Here is a 23664-nt window from a genome sequence, read left to right on the forward strand (position 1 = left end):
GCTGCCCTCTGAGGATCTGGGGTGCTGGCTGATCTGTGTCCCCAGGCCCCAGAAGCTCACAGGCCTCCCCCAGTGCCCGCAAAGCCAGTGCCGCTCCCTCCTCTCCCGGCCCTCACCTCCCTGCACTGACTTGAGTTGATAAAGAAGACTCAGGCCAGGGGTCTGAGAGGCCACTGCTGTCAGCTGCACAGAGGCTCCGAGCCTGGTACCTGTGGGCACAGGGCTTGAAGGCCTGCTTCTCTGTGGGCAACGCAGGCTGGGGGGCTGGGAACAGGCGACCACCAGTGCCCTCCCAGGGTGAGGGCTGGAGCCAGGGGCTTCCCTGAGCTGGGCCTCAGACAGCCTCACTCACTGGTGCAGACCAGGCTCCTGGGCAGGAGGGAGTGCAGGCCCAAACCCAGGGCTGCCTGGACCCCCTCGAAGCCGCAGGGCAGGCCCCACAGCAAGTCCCCGCGCTGCCTACTGTGGCCCAGCTGCAGGCAGGGCTCCAGCCTGGCTTGCACTGTCCAGCCCGCCTTGCCGAAGACCCACTACCCTGGCAGCTGGGGGTGGGCACGGGGTCAGCTGTTGGAGCCCGTGGAGTGAGGAAGGGGCAGGGAGCTGCAGGAGGCCGTGGTCAGAGGGCCTCTGTCCCTCCGCAGCCATCCCACTAGGCTGTGGGGTTGGAAACAGAGCGCCAAGAAGGATGGACGGGATGGGACCCCCTGTCATTCCTACTCTCTCCACCTCTTCTCTGAGCTCCCCATCAACTCAGGCCAGCCAGACTCGGGGTAGGCGCGCTGCTCCGTCCAAGGGAGGCTGACCCATTGAACGAAGCCTGGACCCATCCACCCCCTAACTCACTTCCCTTCCAGCACCTTGAGGAAGAGTGCCTTGACTCTGGCGTGGTCCTCACCCAGCTCCTCCTCCACGATGGAGAAGAGCAGGTCCTGCTTGGGCACCGGGCTGAGGCCATGTGCTTGTCGTCGCTCATCATCCAGATGAAGACATCGGGGATGCTGTGTGGGACTGCGGTGGGCAGCTGGGGGCCCGTAAGGGAGAGGTCCTGCCTCTTGGCCAGCCCTGGATCCATGGAGGGAAGGACCCCTGATGCTGGGGTTTCCTTCTTCTCCCACTGATCCAGTGGGAAGAACACCTGACAGGGTGAAAGGCTTGGTCACCCCCATCCCCCAACAGCTGTCAGAGCAGGAGGGGGCCTCCTGGCTGGTCTGGTTCAACGCCTCCTGTGCAGCCCCACTTCTGCTTCGGGTCACTCGGGTTTGGGGCGGGCATCACCTCTGCACATGCCTTCGGGAGACACACCTCATCTGCCAGGAAGTGCAGCTTCTTCAGGAAGTTCTGGCTTAGCTTCAGCTTCTCCTGCAACGTGTGCCGCTTCACCTGTGCCCGCAGGGTCTTCGCCTGCTGCCCCATGCTCTCCTGCAGGGTCAGGGGGTGTACATGGGGTTCAGTCCATGACTTATGATGGAGGCTGGCCCTGGGGCTGTGACTTCAGAGCAGATGTCCCCCCACTTTGGGTTCTCTTTCCACCTCCAGACCCTCCCCTGTCCCCCATGTGATCCAGCAGCATCTGCACCAGCTCTCGCACACAGGATTTGAGGCACTCTCCATCTAGCCTCGTGCGGGATGACTGGCCCTGGTCCTTGTCAGAGAGTGAGAGGAAATGGCTGGGACAGAAAGCAGGAAGCAGGGCTTAGCAGAGCCCACCTGCCAGCAGGAGGCCTGCAAATGCCTCCTTCTCGGCCAGCCCCCTCTTCTCCATGCCCCACCACCCCCGCCCCATTCAGCAGCCCTGCCGCTCACCAGCAGCCACAGCTCAGCTCCTTCAGGACGCCCCGCAGCCGACACTCAGGGTAGGACTTGTCTGTGTTTACCATCTCCTGCACATCATCCAGGCCCTCTTCCTGTGAACCAGGAGTGTGAGCCCCAGTCTCCATCAGCTCCCCTAGATGTCTTACCCCATTCATCAAGGGGACGAGGGGCTAGTGCCCTAGGACCTCCCATGAGTACTGTCCCTTGAGTGTCCCATCGTCATAGGGAAACCACCAATTTCTCTGTTTTCAGAGCCTAGAGGCCTTCATGTTCATGGGTCTTGACTTCTTGAAGGAAGAAGCCACTTCTGGCCTGAGTGTGTGGTCTGGTGGACTCACAGGGGCTGGGCGGGACTCAGGGCTAGATGTGAGGGGTGGAAGGGGTGCAGGCCAGAGACAGAGGGGTTTGCCAGCCGCCTCCAGGGAAACCCAGGACTGGACGGGCTAGGATTCCCACACGACACTCTGGGTAGCCGTCAGGCCCTCTTCCACTCTTGGGACTGGGATGGGGACAGGACCCTACACATTTAGCCTGGATACTTAAGTAACATAATTAAAATGTGGGCACACAGTGTAGTTCTTATTTATTTGCTTTCTCTTTTTCCCAGAGATGAGTACATTTTTTCACCATCAAGGACTAGAAATAGGGACAGTCCTGGCTCCAGTTCCTATGTAAAATATGGTCCTTTCCATGAGGACCCTGCTTTTCTTTACAACGCTTGCTGTGCAGCAGTAATCAATGTACATTGAATGAACAAACAAGGCATCTTCTATTACAGTAGTGCGTTTGTAAAACAAGATGATTTCAGGCCTCTGGAGACACCCTTCTACTTCCTGAAGTCTAGTTCCCAGTGTATTAAACTGAACATTTTAACTATAGCATCTGCTTTTAGTCTTTCTGAAACTTTTTTGTTTCATCTATCTTTGTATATTTGCACTCTTGTGCCCTGCATTTGGCTTCTGAATGGGAGATACTTCTCTCTCTCTAGTTATGAAAATTTTTAGGCATTTACCCAGAGCTCTGCATTAATCTCTGGTTTTCCAAAGGGTCTGGGCTTTCATTTTGTGCTGCTCTTTGCATCCCACTTCTCTTGGACGTCTTCCAAAGAAAGCCCCTGTGGATAGTATGACCGCAGGTACTAACCTCAAGGTCTCATCTTCTTTCTGTTCTTGCTGACATTAACCACAATCACCATTTGCTGTACTTACCTGTGGGTCCCCTATGATGGTCACAACTTTGTGGTCTGTTAGTATTTCCACTGTTCCTACCATTTCCCTTTGGTCTCAGCCCTCCAGAAAGGACTATAATCTTCTCACCATAATTTTGGGGCATGAATAACTTCTGGGCAGCAAGTGACTATGAAAATAATCTCTCTGGGAATTATATTTTCGTCCTTGTTCCTGAGCTTTGTGCCTTTGTTTACTTCCCTCCCACATTGAGAAAGGCTGACCTGTGCAACTAACAAGATCCTGCAGAAATGAAGATGTATGACTTCCAGGCTAGGTCACAAAAGGCATGTGACGTCCCCCTTGCCCAGTCTTGTATCCCTTGTTCTCGGTGAGCCAGCCACTGTGTCATAAGGGCACTCAAGAGCCCTGTAGATGGGTTCATGTGGTGAGGAACTGAGACCTCCTACCAATAGTACCAACCTGCTAACCATGTGAGCAAACCATCTTGGAAGAAGGTCTTTAGTCCAGTCAAGTCTTCAGGTGATGCAGCTCCAGGTGACATCTTGAATACAACTTCATGAGAGACTCTGAGCCAGAACCACTTAGGTAAGGGGCTTCCTGACACATAGAAATGATATGAGATAGTAAATGTATATTGTTTTATACACCCACCCCAACGTACTGTTGCATCTTTTCTCCATGCCCTGCTACCCCAGCGATCTCCTCATGAGCCTAATAATGCTTGTCTCTGTGTGCCTCCAGCATGTGCACACAGTAGGTCTCGATAGCCGCTGAACTCAAAGTGATGGGTTCCCCTGGGACCCAGACCAGAGCCTCTGCTCCTACAGGCCCCTCCCTGTCCTGAGGAAGCGGGCGGACCCTGGCCCAGGTGACCTGGCCCATGCGGGCTCCTAACTCAGCCAGCAATGGCCCAGGGGGTAGCCAGAGGGAGGCTTCTCTCTCTCCCTTGAGGAGGGTCCACAAGTTGCTGAGCCCACAGAGCCATCGCCAGGGGACATGGGGAGATGAGGGAACGGGGTGGGCTTCTCAACTGTGTTTGGGTCACAAGCCCCGCTGAAAACACACACATGCATTTTTTCATTCAGTTTCCAGGAGGACTTCAGATCCCCGAAGAAGAATCCCTGAGCAGGCAGCTGGGCTCATCCTCAGAGGTTGCCCTTAGACCCCCCACATCTCAACTTCCCTTTGGGGTCTCCAGGGCTCCAGCACCCAAGCCCTTTACGTCTTGTATCTTTGGGGACTAGACTTCCAGAGATGACTCTTCACAAGGGACCACGATGACCCCACCAGCCTGCATTCTGCCCTCTCAGACTTCATCTGTTTGGACCCATCCCTGCCCACACACAGCTCTTCCTCTGAGTTCTTCGCCTGTCCTGAGAGCCAAGCCCCTCAAGGCAGGCCAGCCCCGAGGGTAGCAGCACACGATTCACATCAGACGCTCTAGGTATGAACCAGGTCCCCTCACCTCCTAGCAGGGTGACCTGCCCCAGAGCCCACCAGGCTCACCCACGAGTGGGGAGACATGGGCCCTGGTCCCTGTAACCCATGGTGCTGTGTGAAGAGCCCCAGGAGGTTTGACCACAGGAAGTGATTAAGAGCAGTTGGTTATTAATGATCATGGGGGCAATTTCATGAAGAACCCTGAGGGGAGACCTGGATTCCTGACTTGCTCTGCCTGGCCCCAAGACAGGCCCTCCTGTTCCTGGCCTGCTCCTTGCCTGTCTGATGCGAGACAAACTGAGATGACACTTCTCCCTGGGTAACCCCTCAATCATGGTATCCTGGGCCCCTGGCCGCTCTCCTCAGCCACCTTTGGAGACAGTTGGAGGCCACCATGGCCCTGAGTCCCTCCTACCACCCACCCTAGCTGACTGACCACTGCCCCAGGAGCTCACCGTAAACCTCCATCCTGGTGGCCTTCTCCACGTCCCCCACGGGGTTGCTGGCCTTGCAGGTGTAGATGCCTGTGTCTGAGGCCCAGGCCCTATCCAGCTGCAGCTGCCGGCCGCCTCTGGTGGAAATGACCCCAGCACCAGAAGTCAGGGGGTCCTCGTCCTTGAACCAGGTGATGTCAGGAGTAGGTACGCCTTGGGCCTCACAGAGGAACTGCATGGGTGGCCCTCCATGATGGCCACCTCACTTGTCTCCTTGGAACCCCAGATGGTGGGAGGTGCTGAGGACAATGGTGAGGGATTGTGGTCACCGGGAGCCTGACCCACACCGAGGCTGCTGGTGTCCCATTCCTCAAGGCTGAATGCATGTGCCCCTGGGCCACAAGCGCCACACACGTCACAGGCTCCTACTGCAGGGGTGGGGAAGGTGTGGGGGATGGCGTGGAGGGGTGAGGTCTGGGGACAGATGGGAGAGGCCGGCTTGGGTGACAAGAGAAGCAAGCCCGGCCATCACAAGAGGCACAGAAGCTAGGGGAGGGGCCCCAGGTCTGGCTCTGGACCCCACTCTGCCTCTAACTCACTGTGTGACCAGCATAGGTCACTAGCCCTCTCTGGGGTTCAGTTTCCCCAGCTGTAAAATGGGGGACTGAACTGGATCAGGGGTTCCCATAGGGCTGGACACACACCACGAATGGTACCCAAGACAATCCTCGGGGCACACAGGCCTGCATCTTTTAACAGAACAGCTACACCCTTCCCAAATCTTCTTGCCCAATTACAATAAAGGAAAGGCATTTGGTGTGTTTGGTGCCACTGTGTTCCCAAACGTTCTAGCACCTTCTGCCCTGCACTTCCCACCACATGCATGAGCTTGAGGGTTTCCAAGATCCCTCTTTGGTCGCATTTGTTTCCCCAGCTTCCTCTCCCAAAGGCCTAGTAACCCTGGTTCCTACTTCCCTGTGAGATACTAAATATCCTTTTAAATAAGTGTGTTTCAGTGTAAAGAAAAGGTGACTTGATTTAAAGAAACAATCATCCTGACTGGAATCAGGAATAGCAAAACTTGTGAAGCTCGGATAGGATTTGGGAAACAGGCCAGATTCCCTCTGTCTTTCACTCCCTCCACCCACCCCCACCCCCACCCCTACTTTACTGGACTGGGGGCTCCCTCCTTATAAGCCCCCATTTCTCCCCTCACCACCATCCATGCAGTGGTCAGCCCATGGCGAAGGCCTGGGAAGAGGCCGGGCTCATGGTGGATTCTGAGCTGGAAATCCTTGGCCTGCTGGCCTGCTGGGCTGAAGGCCACCTGCTGGTACCGCCCTTCATCCCCCACGTGACTGCTGGTGATTCTGAGAACCTGGCCATCGTCCTGGAGCTGGACGTGAGGGACCCCTTGGAGGACAGGTCTGCAAAGATGGAGAAGACTGCTGGTAAGGCTGAGATGCTGGCAGGGGCAGGCTGCATGGAGGGGAGCCTGCTGCTTGGGAAAAGGAAGACTGAAAGATTCACAGTCACTGAAAGGTGCCAATAGCCCAAGCGCCCATCAACGGATAAACAGATAAACAAAATGGGGTCGATCTATACAGTGGAATATTATACAGTCGTTAAAAGGGATGAAATGCCAAAACCTGCTACAAATGTGGATGAACACTGAAAAATGTGTGCTAAGACAGACACAGAAGGCCACATATTGCATGACTGCCTGAAATGTATGTGAAATACAGGGAAATCTATAGAGACAGAAAGCAGATTCGTGGTTGCCAGGGGCTGGGGAGGGGAAGAACAGAGAAGTGACTGCTAATGGGTACAGGGTCTCCTTCCAGGGTGATGAAATGCTCTGGAACCAGACAGAAGTGATGGTTGTGCAGTACTGTGGATGCAGTAAATACACTGAATTGTGCCCTTTGGGATGGTGAATATCATATTAATACCTTAAATACCTTAAAATACAAAATACCTTTAAAAACTTTTAAAAATAAGAGGAAAACGGGCTGAGTGATGAGAAAACACTGCCTGGCAAAAGCAGGGTCTCACCTGGGTGATCTCAGGCGGGAGTGCCTCACACTGCCCTCTGCCTGGGCCCTGGGTGACTTGTGCACAAGCCCCCACCCTGCAGAGTTCCACCTCCCCAGAGACCCCTCCATCCGGTCCCAGCCTGGGCTCCACCCCCACGCTACCCACTGTTGGTGGGGGAAACCACTCACTGCCCGTCCTTGGTCCATTCCACCTGGGGCGTGGGGACCCCAAGGTCCGGCACTCCAGCTCCGCCCCTGGGCCAGCCAGGCCCAGCACCTCCTGGGCGGCCCCAGCTCCAAGCACGGAAGGTGGGACGGGGGGAGAGAAGGGGTGGGGAGTGAAAATGCTCAAACCCTACAGGCCCTACCTGCCGCAGGGCTTTTGCATGTACAGGTCCCCTGCCTGGTGAGCCTTTCCTCCACCCACTCAGCCCTCCTGGGAAGCTCCCCCAAGCTCCTGGCTGGAGGGGCCCCTGCTCTGTGCATCCTCAGAGGCCCACGCTACTCTTCCATAGCACAGAACGCAATGGTAATTACTTAGCTAATGGTGTTACTGTCTCATGTCTGTCCCCATGTCTCTGTGACCACAGGCCCTGGTCTGCCATGGGTCCCTCTGTGCCTCTGGCTCCCAGCAGGCAGTCTCCCCTTTCCCCTGGCCCACCTAAAAGGGTAGTGGCTGCAGGGCCAGGCACCCTTGGGAGGTGTAGGGGCTCAGGATTTACTCACTGAGCACAAGGAGACCAACGACCCTCTGGGCGGTCCCAGCCTGGTTCTCGGCCCGGCAGGAGTAGAGGCCCGCATTGCCTTCCTGGATCCTGGGAAAGTGGAGGACCTGGGCCCTGTCCAGGAGGCGGTGGCTGCCCACCTTGGGGATCTGGGCAGAAGAGGCCACAGGGAGCTGATGAGCGGGGTCTGGCCATCCCCCAGCACCAGCAATGAGGAAACTGAGGCCCAAGGATCTGGTTGGTTTCCAGAACCCAGGGCTTCTGATTCCTTGAATAGTGTTGTGTCCTCTCCACCATGCAGCCCTCCCAGGCTTTATCATAGGACCACAGTCCCCCATGGCCCTGAGCCCCAGTGCATCCCCAAAGACACCTATCATCTGTCACATCTTCCCGCCACACACAGCACAAACAAGAACCCGTCCAGAAGGCCTGAGCCCTGTCCAAGTCCCACCCACAGCCCATCCACCCCAGGGAACACCCACCAGCTGCCCATCCTCGAGCCACACAATCTCAGGGGCCGGAAACCCGTTTGCGTCACATTCCAGCGTCAAGGACTGCCCAGCCATGCCTGACACGTTGGCCCAGAGCCCATCCTCCTGGATGCTGGGGGCACTTGGGAGCAAGGAGAAGCAGAGAAGCTGTCCCCTCCTCAGGACAGACACAGCCACAGCCACCGGGACCCCGTCTGGACAAGGCAGCCCCAATTGCTGCCCTTCCCCAGATTCTGAGTCCCAGGATGCCCGCCCCAGCCCCTGATCTGTGCATCAGGAGCCTGTGGCCCCAGGAATGGCCTCAGCAGCCTCGCCTGGGGAACTTGACCTGGTTGTGACCAGGAACTGTGCCCCACTCTGTCTCTGACATTCCACTTTGTAAGATGCGGAAGTCCCCAGATCCAGCTGGTTCTACACCCAAACTGTTGTCATAGTCACCTGGGAGGGTTCCCCGAGTCAGAATCTCAGAAAGTGGGGTCTAGGTAAGTCTTTGAAACAAACTTCCCAGGCAAGTCATTCCATGGCAAGCCACCCGATTAGGAACCATTAAAACTGCTTCTCACCCCTTCCATGAGCCCACGTTAAGGGGAAGTGGTCCCCTCCTTTGGGACACAGCACCGTGGATGGGCAGAATATGGCCCTCATATGAGCCTCAGGTGGCTTCAGCAGCTTTAATGGGAGATGGGTTTGGGGACCCTAAACTGTCATCAGGGCTCTTTCTTTTTATTTGGTGGGGGGAGGTAATTAGGTTTCTTTCTTTATTTTAATGGAGGTACTGGGGATTGAACCCATACATGCTAAGCACACGCTCTACCACTGAGCTCTACCCCTCCCCCCATCAGTGCTCATTCTAAAATGAATTCACTACTAGACCGTTTAAAAGGCCATTTAAGGAGTTCCAGGTTCTCCTTCACTGTCTCCGTGGGGGTCTCTCTGGGTAAGGGGATGCCCACGGAACCTGCCACTCTCCCAGCACCCTCAAGCCCTCCGGACAGGCACTGGGGGCAGGGACCCGCAGCCGTCCCTGCGGTGAGCCTTCAGGCCGAGGAGCCGGGAATGCCACACCTAGGCATCCCGGGGAGCAGCGGGAGGTGTGTACAGCTCTGGGGTCCCCGCTCACCGTGGACCACCAGCTTGGCTCGCCTGGGTGCAGAGCCTGCCTCATTGGTGGCCTGGCACTCGTAGTCTCTGCCATCAGCAGGAGAGACAGAGGCCAGGAACAGAGAGCCTTCACAGGGGCTCCAAGGATGGGCCCTTCCGCCACATGACCTGCGGCTTGGGTGTCCCTGGCAGGGCACAGAGTCATCAGCATGAACACCTTGTCCGCTTCCCTCTCCACACGCACACTGCCCCCCTCCTTGTGCAAATGTCACTGACCCTGCATTGGGGAGGAGGGGTCCCAGGTACCTCCTAGTCCCACAGGCTGGAGGAGCGGCCCTCAGAGCTGCAGGTGCCCACACACCAGCCATCTTCCCACCCAGCACTGCATGTCCACACAGCCTCCCAGAGCCCTGGGGGGTCACAGGCATGGGGCCAGAGACTTTCCTGGTTCCCTTCTCAGGGGCCCCATCTCATCTGGAATTGCCCCCACCAGCACTCCCAATCCCCTCATCGGCCCTGGGTTTTCTTTTCTTTACCCATCACCTCCAACTTTCTAACATACATAAGATACTTCTTCATTTTTTTTTTTTGGTCTATTGTCTAGCTCCCCAACAAGGGCAGGGCTTTTGCTTTGCTCCCTGCTGCACGCCCAGCTGCAAGCCCAGCGCCTGGCATACAGTAGGTGCCACATGAATGTACAAGCCTGCCATGCTCAGCACCCGTACAGTCCCATCAGATCAACACATAGACAAGAGGTCTGGCACCGCTGACGACAGATGCCCAGCCCCACTGTGAGCACCACAGTCCTCCTGGAGCCCCTTCTCCGACACGCCTCACGTCGGACTGTCCAGCATCTGGCTCTGCCACCAGACCGTCATCTCTTCTGGCCTGGCACACAGTGGGTACACAATGAACAGCTGCCCCAGTGGGCCTGGGCACACAGTAGGTCCTCTGATTGGTGCTGAAGAAATGACCCAGGCTTCCAAGTGGCACACATGCTCGTGAGGCCTGGTGTCTAGTGGCCACAGTAGGGCTCGGGGTCCCGGAAGCCCCAGCTCTGCAGACTTGCTGAGTGACCTCAGGACAAGGGCCGCCCTTACCCATAGCTTCACCTTCTCGGCCCACACCTGTCTTCCTACCTCCACTGGCACCAAGCGGGAGGGGAGCCTGCAGCTCCTCCATCACCCCATCGACGTTCACTGCCACCACTAGTCAGCGGGACCCTCAATCACTGCTAGTACCAATGATCATTAACAACACCTCCCTTTATCTGCCGTCTCCCCTGGCAGCAAGGTGCTCTTTGAAACAGGCACTCTTTTTGCCTCACTTGCTCTTTTATCTGTTCAGCCACAGAGGGGGAAAGGTGGTGGGAGGAAGGGGTGGGCCACCCCATTGCGGGCGGGGCAAGATTACGATGCAGCATATCCAAGGCATCCTGGGCATGGTCTCATTCAGGAGGGCCCCTGCCCCACTCACCATGTGGACTGCTCCGCCCTAAGTGCTGGGGAAGCTGCATGGTGGCTGTGAGGGGAAGGGAGGCCTGTGGCCACTAGAGCTCTGGGATCTCTGGGCTACTTAATCCTCCGTATTTCTTTTCCCATAGAATCCTCTGCCATTTCCTCTGTGCCCGCCCAGGATGCCCGCCCAAGTGTTCCACTGCCAGGGACCTGCTCCCCACCATGGGGACACGCAGGTGGTGAACACACACACCTCCCCCCCCCCACAAACACACTCATGCCCGTCCCAGCTCCTCAGCTTCTCTAGAGGGCCCGGCCCATCCTCCCACCACCAAGGATCAGGACTGCTGGCCTAGAGGGGCACTGAGTTTTGAATGCTGGGACTTTTATTTTTAAATCAATTTAAAACATCTATCCCCTAAAGGAGCTGTAACACAGAACTGCCCCGAAGCTCTGAGATGGGAAGCCTCCAGGGGACTGAGGGCTATCCCTGGAAATCACTCACCTCACCGCCCCACTCCCATTTTACAGGGGCCAAGAGAGGAGCAATGATTGCCCCAAATCACCAGCAAGTTGGTGGCCAGGCTCCTGACCTCTGTCCCGCCCCACAAGGAGGAGGTGGGTGGTGCCATGCCCTGCAGGTACCAGGGCTCCCACATCCAGGCCCTGGGCTCTGGTCTTTCTCCTTTTGCCCTCAGAGCCCTCCGAGCCCAAGGTCACATGGTTGGTGGTTGCCAGCGCCCAACACTGCCCCCTAGGCAGCCAGCAACTTGAAAGGGAAAAGGCCAGGGGCAGCCTGGGGCGCAGGCACTGGCTGGGATGAGGCAGTGTTATCAGAGGACTTGGGTTATGCTGACCTGGCTGAAGTCTGGCCCAGAGGACAGGCCCCTGGCTGACCAGACATGACGTTAGACTTGTAGGCAGCCATGGGGCAAGCAGGGCAGGAGGCCCAGTCCAGTGTTCCCACCTCCCACCTCCCAAGAGTGCCTTGCTTGCTGTTACCAATGACTGGCACAAGGTGGCGCACTGGTCAAAGGTGGGATAACAGCCCCTCCAGGTGGGCAGCTCTGCATAAGGGAGCCCACCTGGCTCCCAGGGCTCCCACCTCAGTGCCTGCCTCCCACCTGCCTCTCCCTCAGTCTAGTCTAGGGGCTTCCCTGGGCCCCGTGGCCTGAGGAACTGCAGCTGAGACTAGAACCAGCTCTCCTGATTCCTGCCAGGCATTTTTGTAAGTGGCCACTTTGCCCCTTAGACACCCAGACACCTGCCCTGCTAGAAAGCGCCGTCCATGCGGTGGTGGTGGTGGTGGGAGGGGGGCACAGCGCATCCTCTCACCAGTCATAGAAGAGCCCAACTCGGGCAGGCAGCGGAATCTGCCGGGAGGTTTTACAGAAAGGTAGCATCATCCGGTTAACCCACTTTCCTGAGCCCCTACTATGTGCCAGGCATGATGCCAGGAACTAAAACTTCTGTGGTCCACTGGGCCCTCACAGCAGTCCTGTGTGGATAGATGGGTGTGACCCACTGTACAGCTGGGAAAACTGAGGCTCAGAAAAGAGATGGGAACCGCCCCGAGGTACACAGCCTGGGAGGATCGAAGCAGGTTTCAGTGCTGGGCAGTTGACCGAGGGGTGGCTCTCTCAGCCCCAAACTGTGCTGAAGCCTCAAAGGGCTGGTTTGCCCAGGACATGTGAATCATCCTCTGTGAGAAAGTCTGGGACTTGGGGACAGGCAGGGGCTACCAGTCATCGATCCTAGGACACTTGGGCCTTCCTCTGCCCCCTCTCCAGGCGCAGAGGGGCCCAGGGCTTAATGGACACTCAGGGCTAAGGTCAAAGCACACCATCCTTTGTGAGTCACCTTCTGGCTGTGTGACCTCGGGCAAGCTGCTTAACCCCTCTGGGCCTAGATTGCCCCTAATGAAAAAAACAGAACAGCAAATGCTAGTACCCATCCTATAGGGTTATTGATGGGAAATACCTGGCGTGGCCCTGGATAAGAGTGAGGAACCCTCCACACCCATACGCACTGCCCCCAGTGTGTGACCCAGGGTGCTGGAATGTGGGTGGGTCTCCTGCCCCACCCAGCCTCCCCGGGGCCCAGCCTCACCTCTGGCAGGACACAGCAGGCTGGCATTCTCTGCTGCTACTCTCTCCAGCAGCCCGCTGGTCTCATCAGCCCCCCAGTGCGTCAGATCTGGCGGGAGGTGATGTGGCAGCACTCACATCTTCGAGCCCCAAGCTTGACACTCCCCCCAGGAGCCCAGGGCCAGTGGACTGGGCATTCTCCTCCAGAACGCCAGCTGCGCCGGCTCACCTCCTGCATAGTGGCCCATGGAGCAGCCACCAGGGCCACGCATGACCCCCATGGGCTAGGGGGGCTGAGCTTGGGCATCGTCCTTCCCTGCACTCTCCTCATGCGTTTCAAATTCCTAACGGTGAGAACGCTAGCACCACAGATCCAGAACTTCCTGTGCACCAGGCACTTTACACACATGCTCTCACTGACCCCGCACATATCACTGGACACATTTTGTAGGGTCAGAGAGTGTAAACGACTGACCTGTGGTTGTCCAGCTGGAAAGTGGGAGAAGCTGGACATGGGCCCAGGCGCCTGCAGCCCACCCCGAGGATGGAGTCCCCCAGGGGCTGCCGAAAGCTGTCTAACACCAAAGGGCTCCCAGTCTCGGGGTTTGGGGGCTGGGAGGAGGGAAGGGGTCCAGCAGCTCAGAAACCCAGGCTGCTGTTGAGGGGAGGTGGAGTTGGGTATAGGAGACTCACCCAGCACCCTGAACTCCAGCTCCCAGGCGTCCACCCTGGCGCTGCTGGAGGCCTCACAGCGTCAGAGGTTTGGATGGCTGTGAAGTGGATGGAGCCCTCGGGCCCCCCGCCCTGCAGGTCCACCCTGTCCTTGGTCCAGGTCAGCCAGGGCTCCGGGGTGCCCTCAGCCACACAATGCAGGTCTAGGATGTCTCCCTTTCACCACTTTCAGGGCCCACAGGCCTGGCTGCACCTGGTGGGGCACTGACAGGGCCACGGGGAGGGCTGTCGAGGCAGAGGGCCGGGGTGAGGGTCCCAGAGTCCAGACCCATGGGGAAGGCCAGGTCTGCTACAGGGCTCCCCCAACCCCTGGATGTCACCAACAGGCAGAAATCATCCTGTGGGAGATCCAAGGCTGACGTCTCCTTGTTTTGTCAGAAAACAACAGTAGGGCTCCCCATGTGAATCTCCCCAAGAGTGAGTAATATCAGCCTTTTGCGTGAACACATGGGCTCTCATCAAAGACTCGCTCCTCAGTGCTCAGCCCCAGCCCCACCCCCAGCCCACTTACACCATTTGAGAACCACCAGCTGGGAACCACCCAGCTCAGTGTTGGATGGGGACACTGAGGCTCAGAGGGAGGCGGGACTGACTCAGCATGAGGGGTAGGGGTGGCGGGAAGCATGCACAGAGGGGGAGGTTCAAATCCCAGCCCTGCCCCTTACCGGAGCCTCAGTTTCCCCTCCTCACAAAGCCGCCCCCGGATGAAGGGAGATATAGCACTAGAGCCACCAGCACGGGGTCTGGCCCACAGTGGTGCCAAAAACATTGCGGCTAGACTCACTCTTTCCCTTCCCTGGGGTGGAAGGAGGGTGGGTTTTGTTTCTTCTGCATTTGTGTTTTCTGGTCATTTTCCCATCGTGCATCTCATTTGGTGCTTCCTATCGGGTGGGTGATGCCATGCCCATTTTGCAGATGAAGAAACTGAGGCTCAGAAAGGTTGTCGCTTGACCAGAGTCACCCACTCCATCAGCTGATAGGAGCTGGACCAGCCCCAAGCCTGGGTCTGTGTGACCAGGAGTCCAGGTGGCCCTACCGTGGGGCCAGACTGAGGGAGTCCAGAAGAAGTCTCGGAGACGGGGACAAGTGTCCTGGGACCTTGGAGGAAGCTGGCCCTTTTTCTCCCCAGCTTCAGAGGAGGAGCCCAAAGATAAGAACACCCATGGGAACCTGGCCCCTGGATAGAGGTCGCCTCCCCCACCCCATGCCCCAAGCCTCACTGTCCAAGAGCACGAGGGTGTACACGCCCTGACCGCCACTGCACCACCAACGCTTGCTGAAAACGAGAACAGTTTCCTTTGTACTGAGTGCCTGATGCCATTGATACCCCTCTGACAGCTATGGGATAGGCATTATTGCCCCCACTTTACAGAAGAAACCAAGGCTCAGAGATGCCAAGCATCTGGCCTAAAGCCACACAACCAGTTGGTGGCAGAGTGAGCATTCAAACTCAGCTCTGCTGACTCAGGCCCTGGTCATCACCAGCCGCCCTGCTTCCTTTTCTCCCATATGCTTGTGCAAACTCACAGCAAAGCGTTGAGCCCCTCCATCTCTGAAACTTCTCTGTAAAATGGGGAGTGAGCTTAGATCAGGGGTCAGCTTTTTGTGTAAAGGGCCAGATAGTAAATATTTCAGGCCTCGCAGGCCAGATAGTCTCTGTCTCAGCTGCTCAACTGCCATCACGGAAGCCACAGATGACACGTAACCGAACACGTGTGGTGGCGCTCCAATAAAACTGATATTTATGGACACTGAAACTTGAATTTCATGTAATTTTCACATGTCACAAAATATTATTTGTCTTTTCTTCCCCAAACGTTTAAAAATGAAGACATCATTCTCCCCTGAAAACAGCGGGTAGGCCAGAGATGGCTGAGGGTGGAGGCCAGCTGACCCCCGTCTTAGGTGATTCCTTGGTGCTGGTGGAGGATAAGCCCCCACCTCTGTGGTGGAGTGACCCCACTGGCTGCTTCTGTGCACGAGATCTGGACACATAGGTGAACGCCCACTCCTGGGCCCACCCTAAGCTGAGACCAGAACCCTCTTCGTGGGCCCCCCTCCCGACCTCCAAGTCCCCACAGACACTGGGCCCTGCCCTCTGTTCTCAGGGGGCCTCTGAACAGCCTCTCCAGGCCCAACCAAGGGGTACAGGAGAGGGAGAGAAGTGGGGTGAGGAGGAGAGACAGTGCTTGAGAAAGACAGGAAATAGGGTTGCCAGAGGAAACACTGGAGGGCCAGGAAGAGGTGACAGCCTGGCATGGAGATGGGGAGGGGCACTGAGAGGCCAAAAAGAGGCTGGGGTGTGTGAAGGGTGCTACCAGCTCAGGCCCTACCTTGCACCCTGAGGATGTAGTTCTGAATGGCAGATCCCACAGGGTTCCTGGCTGTGCATTCATAGAGGCCACTGTCACTGACCTGGGCCTGGGCCAGACGCAGGGAGCCCGATGGGAGGAGGTGATGCCTGTGGGAATGAGGGGCACTGGTGAGACCCCAAACAACCCCACCTCTGCTGGAAAGGCCTCATAACCCAACTTGAACCAGCTACCTCCTCCAGGAAGCCTTCTGGGAGTGGGGCAGTGTCCACCACTCAGCATTCACTCCTCCCCCTGCCCTGCCTCCACTTCCCCAGACCATCAGGCCAAGGCCAGGTCCATTCCAACTGGTGTAACAGATAAAAAGCACTGGACTAGGAGTCCACTGGGTTGGGTCTGACCTTGAACCCTTCCGAGCCAGGTAAAGCAAGTCCCTTCACCTCTTGGAACCCCATTTCCTCATCTGTAAAATGGACACACACAGAGGGCCTGTGACTGGAGCTGGTGAACAGATTCCATATGCACTTAGCCCAGGGCCTGGCACTTGGTCATCAGAAACTCCCCCTCCTCTAATGCACACACCTGCGGCTCCTCCACCCTGCTCTGAGAGGGGGCATGAGGTCTTGTTTGAAGACCCCTCCCACAGCTTCCATGGTGAAGCTGCAGCCCAGAGGCCTTCTGCATTAACATGCCAGGGCTGGGCAGACTCCGAATCCAGTGCTCTTTGCTGTCCTGTTGTCCAGTGCTGTGTTGGGCCCTGAGGAAGAAGTAGTCCATCACGGCCCTCCCCAATCCAGCCCACCGTGCTGAAGTCACCTGAACATTCCACAGGGATCTGGGACCCCCAACCAGGCTCCTGCAGCTGGGCTGGACCCCAGGGGGCCCCTGCAGACAAGAAGTCACCACCCCATATGTGCTGGCTCTGTGTCGCCCTGCCCCCCTTGAACTGGGAGGCAGTTGTGGCCACTGGCCCTGGCTGGCCCTAAGCACAAGCAGCCAGCACGGAGGTGGGGGAACCCAAGGGCCCCCCAGCCTGTGCTCATCAGGGTATAGTTGGGCTCCCGTCCTGCTCCCACCCACCTCTCCACTCAGTCTCAGGCTCCTCCTCCACAAGCAGGGGTGACAGGAGCCTCCATCTCCCGAGCAGCTGCAAGCAAAGTGCTGGGCCTGTGCTCCTCCAACAGGTCAACATTGCCGGCCATTTACTCTCTGTGCAACCTCAGGCAACTAGCTTTGCCCTGATGGTCCTGTCTCCCCATCTGCCAAGAGGGGTCATAATCCCCCTGCTCAGCAACCCCCCCTCCAGTTTGCCCTGAGCACCCAGCAGTCACCTGGAGCAAGTTCTCTGAGGACAGTTGTACATGATACACTGGGTAGTGGTCTCTAGAGCCCAGGCACTGGGCTGAACCAACTGGGTCTGACCCTGTTCTGCCATGTGCTTGCTGTGTGAGGTTGGGCAAGTCACTTAACCTCTCTGTGCCTCAGTTTTCTCCTCTTCAGAAAAAGAGACTACTGTGGTACTTGTCCTTCATAAGGTTGTCCAGCAAACCGAAAGACCTAATTCACAGCATGGTGCCTGGAACAGAGAGGTACTTAACAGAGGTCAGCTGTTACCATGGTGATGACACTGCATCCATAACAATACGCAATGCAGTTTTGCATTAAAACTCCTATGTAAGTGGCATCATGTGTATGTATGTGGGTCTAACCCATTCATTTTTCTCTGTTGTATAGTAGTCCTTTGTGTATCATACCACCATTTATTAATTTGCTCCCTTTTCGGCGAACATTTAATCATTTAGAGTTTTTTCTTTCCTCCCTCCCTCCCTCTTTTCATTCATTTGTTTGTTCTTTCTATCACCACCAGAGCTCTCTGCACACTGATGTATGTGCCCTCCCCACACAGGAGCAGGACTCCTGGCCACAGGCTCACGCACCATCAGCGCTCACAGGTAGAGACTCCATCGTTCCCCCTTACAGGGCAGGGCTTTATCAGAACCTTCCAGCTGTATGTGAAACATGCAAACTCCCAGGCCCCACCAGAGACTCTGATTTGGGGGGAGACTGGAACTGGGGTTCTACCAAGGCCCCAGGTGGCTCTGACACAGGTGGTCAGGGGACCACCCCTTGGGAACACTACCCCAGGTCACAAGGAAGGGCCCCTGTCCTGAGAAGCAGCCCAGCGGAGCAGATGGAAGCAGGGCTTTGACAGCAAGTGGCCTCTGCATGCCGCCATTTGGCCTCTTGTAGGCTGCTCTTAGGCCAAGGACTCCATCTCCCTAAACCTCAGTGTCCTCATCTGGGGTCACAGGAGATGGTACATATGCAGTGACATGATGCACACAAAGCCCACCGTGCCTGGGACATACTAAGTGCTCAATAAACAGCCCTGCTGTTAGTAAAATTCCTGCCCCACTCAACGTGTCTGTGTGCTCGCCCCCAAAGTCCCCAACCAGCTAGGCAGCCCTAAGTAGTTTCCTTAACCTGTCAAAGTGGAAGAAAAAGGGGGAAGATGTTTATTTGTCCCAGGGACAAGTAAACATTTCCCCTGCTTGGCTCCACTCTGCCAGCCTGGCTTTACTCATCCACAGTTTTTTTTTTTTTAAGTTAAATAATGTTGACATCCACCAAATACAAGCCAAATCAGCTTGAGGCTGAAACATACACATTCAATGACACTTGGGGGAAGGGACACAGTTCCTTCCTTCGGTGACTTTGCTTCAAACCTTGACTAGCCCAGCAGGGACACGTGGGTCAGCTGAAAGAGGTCTAGGCTGAGCACCAGAGTTGGGGATGTGAGATCCAGTTTGGCTATATGCTGTGCAACTCCAGGTGGGGCAGTCAGTGTCTCTGAACCCCAGTTTCTTCATATTTGAAAAGGCAGCTCTGGACACCTTGATCTCAGAGTTTGCTGTCTAGTTTTTCTAAGAACTTTAGAGACCACAGAACCCCTTGCTCCCTCCCTCACCTAGCCCTTAAAAGGATAGGAAGGGGAAGCTTCTGGGGGAAAAAAAATGAGAGAAACTTCCAAAAGTAGAAACAATTCTCAACAATAAAATTAGGCATCTTGTCTTTCTCGTGATGAGCCACACGTCATTTCCTAGAAAGGAAATGCTGCTCACTACACCCAAAGGAGGAAATGGAAAGGGAGACCCATCTTACAGATGGACAAGCTGAGGCCTGCAGAGCCCTCACCACGCCGGCTCGTGTCACCTGTCACCTGTGGGCCCGAAGAAGACACATTCCCTTCTGTCTTATTTGCCTTTGCATCCCCAGAACCTAGCCCAGACCTGGCACAGAGCAAATCCCACTGGGATGAGATGTCGGGAAAAAATAAAGCAGCCGCCATGGGCCCATGGGGCCAGTGGGACAGGACCTGGAGTCCTGGGGGTTCCAGGACAGCCCTTCTGTCTCTTATGCCACGCTCTCTCTCCACAGCCCAAGACTCCTCGAGGTTTGGGGGTTGCAGAAGTTGGAGGGGAGGGGAGGGGAGGGCAGGAGAGAGGTGTGAGGAAGTGGGGAAGGCACTCCTGCCATGTGAGTGTGGTGTCATTAGCAGCAGCCTCTCCAGCATCGTGAGAGCAGCCAGATGGTCTGTGTGGCGCCCAGATGAAAAGACAGAGAAGTTTGAGGGGAATTTCCTGTTCATGACATCCACTGGGCTCGAGCCTTCACTGTAAGTTCACACAGGCATGCAGATGGTGGGGGGTGCTGGGGGAGATTCGGGAGTGGTCCACTTACTCCTCTGGGTCCCCCGGGTCCCGTGAGCTCCAAGGGGGACATACCGGCCCAGAGAGGCCAAAAGCCATCTGATAGAAAGTGCAAATCCTCAGGCTGCACCTTGGCTGCAACCCAGCTTGGGCTCACCTCTCCAGCTGCTCTGTGGCTCAGGGAAGCCACCCCTGTTGCCCCAGTTGGATCCCTGCTCTCAGTTTCATGCTCCTGGAGCCACTGGGGCATTTGTCACATCTGAAATCACCTGTCACTGTCTGATGGCTCCATGAGGGGCGGAGCCAGGTGTGCCCAGGTTCCTGCCATGTCCCCAGCCCTTAGCACAGGCACTGCCCCCATACAAGCCTTCCCTGATGAATCCAGGCAGGTTAAACTTCCCCTGCTCTGAGATCCCTGGAGCCCAGTTCAACTAAATGCTCCTTCATTCATTCATTCACTCATTCACTCATTCACTCATTTCACAAAGAGCCACGGGGTTCAAGGTGGCCCGGCTGCCGCTGGGGTGGAGGAAATGCTCCCTGTCCTCAGGCTGCTTAGAGTCTGGGTGGTGTGTCTGCACCCAGTCCCTCCTGCTGTGTCCCGTGCTCATCCTGTTGTCCCCATTTCTAAAGAGCACATCCAACCTCCCTGGGCGAGCAGAGCCTTCTGGGAGGAGGGTCAGTGGCTGTTGAATGAACAGCGCTCCCTGCAGCACCAAGCCCACCAGAAACTGATTCTCACCCACAGCACGTGGTCAGGACAGATGCCCACCGCACGTCAACGTGTGCTGGGTGTGTGTCTGCTGGGTTGAGGTGGGAGCCTGAGGCAAGGATTCCTCCCCTCCCTGCCACCAGCACCAGTCAGCCTGGAGGGCATCTCCATCCACCAGTGGCCTCTCTGAACCTCACCTCCTTGCTGGGGCCTCACCCACATCATAGCCCCTTTGTAAGAAAGCCCCAAACAGGAGCCCCAAGCTGGAGAAATTTAGGGAAAGGGGCCTAGTACTAACCAAAGGGCCAAGCACAACGTATGGCAGGGAGGGAGGACGCACCACCTGGGAGCTCATGTAATGTAAATCCAGGGATGCTAACAGCGATGGCTGTCAATGCTTGAGCGCTTCCTGTGTCCCATGGCACAGCTAAGCCCTTTCGCACATTCTCATCTGAAACTCCCAACAGCCAAACACGCAAGGCAGGCAGGTCCTACTATCATCACCCTCTTCTGCAGATGAGAAAATTGAGACCGAGAGAGATGAAATCCTGTCGTCCACGGCCATCCCGTGGTCAGGGCGGAACTGGGACTCTGCAAACAAGCTCCCCACCACTTTGGTGACATCGATGTTCGGCTCAGAAATTTATTTCACTCAAATGTTCCCCAGAAAGAGAGCTACTGGCCATAGGCTGGAAAGACCTGACCTCAGAGCCACCAAGCCAGAAATCAGCATGAGCCGTGAGGACCCACAGAGGTAGAGACCCCATGCGGGGCCCCTAGGCGGTCCCTGCCATACTGCTGGCTCCCGGGGATGGGGCAGCTATTCTCCTGGATCATCATAACACAGCTGCAGCCCCCACCCCTCCACTGGGCCAGGAGAAGGAGTGGGTGTGCTGACTGCCCTGCCCCACCCTCAGGCTGCTCCATCCTCTCACTGTCCTCTCCCCTCCCCTGAATGGTTAGACCCCATGTGGTACCCTGGCTGGCTGCCCTTGGGAGCCAGAGCTGAAGCCAGGAGCACTCGCCGCTGTCCCAGCTACACATCAGAACCACAAACACTGTTGCCTAGAAACCACCTCACCCCATGGCACCAGAATCATGGGCTGAATCATGGCACCAGAGCCACTAGGCACTCTCCGGCCATCATTGCCTGTCCAACCCTTTCATTTCTCAGATGGGAAGACTGAGGCCCAGAGAGGGGAAGGGCCTTGCTCAAGTTCATGCAGGGAGTTGAGGGTGAGGCTGGGATGGGACCCCAGGTCTTTTGCCACCTGATGTCTCTCACACCTGGAGCTAGAATCTTCTCTCTCCCAGGCTGCTTTGGCACAGTGCTGAGCACAAGAGATCCTCAGTAAATCCTCCTGACTCCAATTCTGAATTCACAACTCAGATGATCCTTTCACAAACAACAGTCCCGCAGGGTAAGAAGCACCCAGTGACCATTCCCACCCTTGGATACAGCCGTTTCCTTTCAGGGCTACATCCCCAAGGAAACGACCCAGAAGATAAAGAAAAGCATGTGAGCAAAGATGTTCCAACAGTCCTATTTAATACCACCAAAAACTAGCAACAGAGCATCTGCCCCAAACAGAGGAAGATCTTAGCAACCATGAGAACTAAATGCCCTGGAATGTTCTTTACCCTTTAAATGCAAATCTATGACATGGGCCAGGATGGATCTAGAAAATAGGTAAATGGAGGAAAAAAAATCAGTGCTGAGGGCAGAATAGAAGATGCCCTAACTTTAACTGTACAGAAGCACCTGCATGAACACACTGGAAGGGGTGTGGACACAGGTGAGTGGTTGAGAGTTTCATGGGGACTGAAGCTCCTACTATGTTTTCTTTCCATTAGGACTTTCTGACTCAGGAGAACAAGGCTCCCTGAGTTCAGAATATTCTCTACAATCTGCAGAGAGAGTGGGGTCCAGACTGACCCTGGCCTGATATGTGTGTGTCTACATGTTGTCACGCTTCCATCTCAGGTGTGTCTGTGTGCATGCCCACGTGTTTGTGACTGTGTCTGTGCACCTGTCCACCTGTATTCATGTCGACATGGTCTGTGTGTGTATGTTAAGGCCCAGCCCCAGGAGTCGGAAGGTCAGGATCCCAGGTCCCCACACACCATGGCTTGTTTCCCTCTCAGTGCTCAGGGCATGATGTCGTTCACCCCAGCCACCTCCAGGATGGCCGGCAGGAGAAGAGGGCCACCCTTTGTCCAAACAGAGATGGAGGAGGCCTCAGAGGCTCAGGTCAAGGTCAGCACAGGATCAGGAAAAACAGACACCAGGCAACCACGGAGTAGGTTCAGGCTTCCGTCCCCAAGGACAGAGGAGGGGTCCACTGCAGAAGAGGGGGCAGCTCAACCAGGCAGAAGGAGCACTGAATCCAGAGGGAGCAGAAGAGATGGAGGAGAAAGCCGGGGAGGAGGCACAGACAGACAGCAAGGCCATGCCACCAGCACTACCACTGCTCAATGTGTGTTTTCCATGGGTTTTTAAACTCTGTATTTTCCAGCTGAATGGCTGTGGGACTAAGAGGAGCTGTGTGTCTGGGAGAAAACTGAGTTTTGTTCTGTGTGGGGAAGTGTCAGAGTGCCACAGGGAGGCCCAAAGAACCACAGGGACCCAGAACCTGCAAATGAAGTTCAAATACAATCAAAAGTTAAAGAGCAACAGATGACTGAATAAAGATGTGGTCTATATATATACAATGGAATATTACTCAGCTGTAAAAAAAGAATGAAATAATGCCATTTGCAGCAACATGGATGGACCTAGAGATGATCATATTAAGTGAAGTAAATCAGACAGAGAAAGACAAATATCATATGATGTCACTTATACGTGGAATCTAAAGAAAGATACAAATTTTATTTACAAACCAGAAATAGACTCATGAACATAGAAAGCAAACTATAGTTACCTTAGGGGAAGGGGAGGGGAGGGATAAATTAGGGGTTTGGGGTTAACAGACATACACTACTATATATAAAATAGATAAACAAGGACCAACTGTATAGAACAGGGAACTATATTCAATTTCTTGTAATAAGTTATAATGGAAAAGAATCTGAAAATATATGTATGTATATGCATAACTGAATCATTTTGCTGTACATCTGAAACTAACATTATAAGTCAACTATACTTCAATAAGAAATGAAATTTTAAAAATGTTAAATTTTTTTAAAAAGCCAATGAGGTTATTCACAATCACCAACAAGTGGAAACAACCCCAATGTCCACTAACTGGTGAATAAATGGACAAAGGTGGTCTATGTACACAATGAATATTATTCAGCCACAAAAAAGAATGAAGTCCTGACACCTGCTTCAACAAGCATGAACCACAAAAACATGGTAAGTGAAAGGAGCCAGGCACAACAAGCCACAGAGTGTATGATTCCATTTATATGAAATGTCC

The 23664-nt window shown here is 55.4% G+C and overlaps 1 pseudogene; it reads right to left on the bottom strand.

The window, feature by feature from the left end:
• Window positions 1-7630: 7630 nt before the first annotated feature.
• Window positions 7631-23664, bottom strand: part of LOC116279527 (hemicentin-2-like) — a 32667-nt pseudogene continuing 16633 nt past the window's right edge.

This window comes from Vicugna pacos, chromosome 11 (genome assembly GCF_048564905.1).
Source record: "Vicugna pacos chromosome 11, VicPac4, whole genome shotgun sequence".
Classification (NCBI taxonomy): domain Eukaryota; kingdom Metazoa; phylum Chordata; class Mammalia; order Artiodactyla; family Camelidae; genus Vicugna; species Vicugna pacos.